A 4773-nucleotide genomic window follows, 5' to 3' on the forward strand; every position below is an offset into this window, starting at 1 on the left:
AAAATGGTATTTAAACAATTATTGTATACATTTTATTATTAATAATATCTCTTAAGTTTTTTAAAATAGGAAATTTGCCTTCTTAAATTTAAGCCCATAGTCATTTTTTTGTCCATTTTTTGCCCTTAAATGACTTCATGGACCTAATGGATTTGTAAAGGCCCTAAGCCTTGGAGCTTCAGGGCTCTAAAAGCTCACTTAGGGCCTTTGACGCGTTTAGGTTTACAACGACCTTTACGAACATAAGCCCATAAGCGCCCCAATGTAATAGCCTTGTGGGCTTTATGTCCCTGTTAGGTCCATAAAGACCTTTACTAAACCAGTAAAGGAGTCGTTTGGGGTCTTGACAGACCTATTAAGTTCCTAAAAGTTCACGAAACCATTAAATCCATAAAGCCACCAAGCACCTATTTCGGTGTTTCTGGAAATTCCAGAAGCACTCAAATATACGTTTGGAGGCTTTACTATCTGTTACTTTGCAAAGGCCCCAAACAAGTGGATTTAGGTGCTCACCAAGAAGCACCCAAATGAAAGAAAAAAAAATATGGAGGAAAGAAAACTCATGGGGCCTTAAAGACCTTCATGGACCTAATAGGTCTTATAAAAGTTCTAGGAATGAAACAAATAGAAAAAAATGGGTATGGGCATAAATTTGGAGTATTTTTTTATTTTTTTAGAAAGTTAAGAGATATTATTGATGCTTTCTCAAAAAAATAGCGTGGTGCAAGTGCTATTTGCATATTTCTTGTTTAGCTAAGAGTGTCAACATTCACTCTCATGTCGTACAGAGGTGGTGCTTTTCTTTCAAAGTTAACCTGGTCATATTTTTCAAACCTATCACTCCATTTCTTGAAATGGATTGTATACAATGAGACCACTTACTTTTAGTATTAGGAGATCATAATTACTTACAACCATCCTATGTGAAATCTAATAGTTTGGCTGTATCATAAAGTTCGAGAAAATGGTCAAATGCCCTAAACGAGCTATTTGAATATGACATCACTTAGGGCCTTTGACCCAAACTATCAAGTAGAATGCCGCAGGGGCATCTAATCAACGGGCTATGAGTGTAGTTGCCATGTTCAGAAAGGTAACACCAGTAATAGAGTTGTGTGAATTTTGCACAAACCTTAACATTATTGTGCCCTTATATTGAGCTGAATTTCATCAGGATTGCCTTGTGGCGACATTGTTAGTTGACAGAGACAAAGCAATGAGTCGATCAATGGTGCTGTTGTGGTAGGAAAAATCAATTTGAGCTTTCTTTACCATTGTATGATGTAATCTCTAAAAAACCCATAAACTTGTAAATTTTTTTTATTTATAGTGAATCATTTCCTTGCTGGTTTCCCTTGGATGTATCTCAATTTTGGATGAACCACATGTATTGTGTACTTATGGTGCTTTGATTATGATTTGTAGTGTGTAGGTGCACTATTAGAGTTCCTATTTTTCTTTCTATTGATTTCATCGTAGTTTTACAAAATTTATAACACGATATATAGTTCTTAGGTATTAGATTTCTTAGAATCAATTTGCCAGTGATTGGCAAGTTGGTTTCGAGGCATAAGATTTGTTATAATGGGGGTTTTACTGCAACATGGATAATCCAAATAGCCTCGGTTCCCCACATGTGGTATTAGAGCTCAAGGGAAGCGTGGAGTAATTTGGGAAAGTGGCTAATTACAAATTTGAAGTATAGTAGTTCGATGGAAAAAAGTATTTTAAACTATGGAAAATAAAAGTTCATGATATATTGCTACAACAAGGTCTTTATAAAGCACTACAAGAAATACATGAGAAACAAAAAAAAATGAAGAATATGGTAAAATAACTATAAAATTTAAACCAACAATTTCAATTTAGAATATAATATTATAGTTCGTTAGGTAGTGATAATCTTGGAAGAGTAAAATAAGATATGATACTAATTTCATTTAATATGGAAAATTATTACTTTCAATCTTATCATAGGGAAATATTAATTACATTATATTATATGGTTATTGCTATTAATATTATATTTTTAATATTATTATATTATAATAAATATTATATATATACTATATGCCCCTCTAATTTATTTTACATATAATACTTAATTATATTTTTAAAATAAAGAAAAATAAAAATATAATATTTGTAAGATTATTACAAAAATTATAATATAATTTATAATAATACTATATATATTATTACAATATTGTATTAATAATATATATGTCCCTTTGTTTTATTTTGTAGAAGAAAAATAAGTTCAACAAGGGACACATAGTTTGGCAATGGAAGATTTATTTTGTAGAAGAAAGAATAGTTCAGCACGGGATACATAGTTTGGCAATGGAAGATCACAGTGGCACATAGTAGGGTTTTGATGAAGATATTCAGTAAGATAGAGAAATTGAAGATTTGTGACTTTTACAAGAGGATATGAACCCAGAAGCAACTCATAAATTTTTTTCAGGCCAATATTCAAAGTTTGGTGAAAGAGACGCCGATGTGACTAGAGCGTTGTATATTACTCTAATGTTAATTTGTTATTATTGCCATGATCTGTATAAAATTTATTATTTCACTTATTTGTGGTTTTCTTGATTGGCTTGTGTTTAGCTTAAGAAGAAAATGTTGGAAGCGAGTGCAATGGGTACTTCAAAATTTAAAAACTATGGGCAAGTATGATTAAACTTTTGAATATATGAAACGCTTGGTGGGAACAACTTACGCAAAGGATCTCAAAGACATGAGATCAAGCATGGATTGTGCTTGTAGGTGTGTTAGAAATGATTCACCTAGAGCATGTATGAAGGCAAGATGGCCTCAAGAGCTTAAGGATAAAAGTGTTGCAGAAGGTGGAGTTTGAATAAGAAGAACAAACACGAAGGAAGATGAGCAAGACATGCTCATGGTGGTTATTAGGCTAGAGAGATTACAACATAAGCTAAGTTACCTAGATTCTTCTAGAAAGAATAACCAAATATGAATGACAAGGCATTGGCAATGTAGAGATTGTTGGAATGGTGATGCAAAATCACATCCGGTTTGTCCCTAAGGTATTTCTCTAATTAACCAAGAGTATTTTGGTCACAAGAGAAATGACTTTAAAAGAGACCCATCACGTCAATTCTAGAGAGAAAAATGTGGGGTTTTTGAGAGGGAACTCTTTATAAAGAGAAAATAGAAGAGTTTGGGGGAAGAAAGAAATTGAGGGTTTTGCACAAACCTTAACTTTTTTGCCCTTGTATTGAGCCGGATTTCATGGGATTTTCTTGTAGCAATGGTGTTAGTCGACGGAGACAAAACAAGGAGTCGATCAATATTATTATTATGGTAGGAAAAATTAGTTTGAGCGTTTTTACCACTGTATGAGGTAATCGCTACAAAGCCTACAAACTCATAAATTTTTCCCATTAATAATGAATCATTTCGTCGCAGGTTGCCCGTGGATGTAGCCCAATTTTTTGGTGAACCACGTATGTTGTATTTGTGGTGATTTGATTATGGTTTATAGTGTGTGGTTATGCCATTAGAGTTTCCATTTTCTCTCTTGATTTCATCATATTTTTTCCCAATTTATTATACCATATACGGTTTTTGGGTGTTGGATCTCTTACAATCAATTTACCGATGACTGACATGTTGGTTTTGAGGTATAAGAATTTGTTATATTGTGGGGTTCCTGCAATAAAGTGTAATCAAGATAGCCTCGGCTCCCAATAAAAAGACATGTATTGCCAGCCAATCTATGTAGTACATTCTCTAGCCTCCAATATTCTTTTCAAACTACATATTTCCTTATTTTCCATTTTTGTCCAAATTCTTGTTACATTAAACCATAATAATACGAAGGTGTGCTCACAGTGATAGATCCTTGCGGGGTGATTCATGAACTGGGTGGTGCTTGGCGTCCATTCTCGTTGGGTTTTGGAGAGGGGGGAGTTAAAGCCCCACCTCTTCCTAATGGTGTCGCTGATGAGTCCATGGAATCCTCAACTTTATCTGTAAAAATCAGAAAGAGAAAAAAAATAAAATGTGAACTCTTGGACAATAAAAATAACATTCTTAATATTCTTAAAAGTTTTTCAAGATGAGATTTCTCAGAAAAACTAAAGAGGGAAATGAACTAACCGACGTGATTGTTCAGAGTCGCGATCTCTCTCGATTCAACTGTGAGAATCAGTAATAAGACGGAAAGTAGAACCACCACAGTGGCTACAGATTTGTTGGAGGAGATCCATGAAGAAGATGGTTGCTTCATTCTAATTTTCCCTTCTTTCTTCAACACAAATCCAGGTATGGTAGAAGCTCTCTCTCTCTCTCTCATGGTCTTGCCTCTTTGCAGGTCTGAAGAAGTGCTTATCTGATCTTTATACAATTGGGTTTGTTTCTTTTTCTGTTTAGAATAGTGCTGTAGTCAACCATGGTTCCCATGGGAACACGTCGAACACCTGCTCCAATCTACTTATGAATACATTGTTCCTTCCGTCTTTGAAAAGGATGAAGTTTCTATAAGACCTAGGTTTTATGAAAACAAAATAAAGCTCCACCTCAAATCTTCATATGAAAAGTACTTTTGGCAACGAAAATCTCTATGATGAGTACTTTCGGCAACAAACATATCTATGATGATTCTAAAATCAATTTTCGACTCTCACAATAAAATTTGAAATTAAAAACTGTAAAGATTTTGTGGATCTTTGAACATTTATTTAGGGCGAATTAGACTGTTTAGACCAATGGTTTAAAAACCGGATCGGTGACCCGGATCGGGCT

At 34.0% G+C, this 4773-nt stretch overlaps 1 long non-coding RNA gene across 1 annotated transcript; it reads right to left on the minus strand.

The window, feature by feature from the left end:
- Window positions 1-3708: 3708 nt before the first annotated feature.
- On the minus strand, window positions 3709-4496 carry LOC18421889 (uncharacterized). Its single transcript, XR_966456.3, has 2 exons — window positions 4129-4496; window positions 3709-3999 (listed from the first exon to the last, which is right to left on the minus strand). It is a non-coding gene; the product is annotated as an uncharacterized LOC18421889 (long non-coding RNA).
- Between the last annotated feature and the right edge of the window lie 277 nt (window positions 4497-4773).

The sequence above is a fragment of the Amborella trichopoda genome, chromosome 5 (assembly GCF_054954075.1).
Source record: "Amborella trichopoda isolate Santa Cruz 75 chromosome 5, AtrichopodaSantaCruz75HAP2 v2.0, whole genome shotgun sequence".
In the NCBI taxonomy this organism is placed as follows: domain Eukaryota; kingdom Viridiplantae; phylum Streptophyta; class Magnoliopsida; order Amborellales; family Amborellaceae; genus Amborella; species Amborella trichopoda.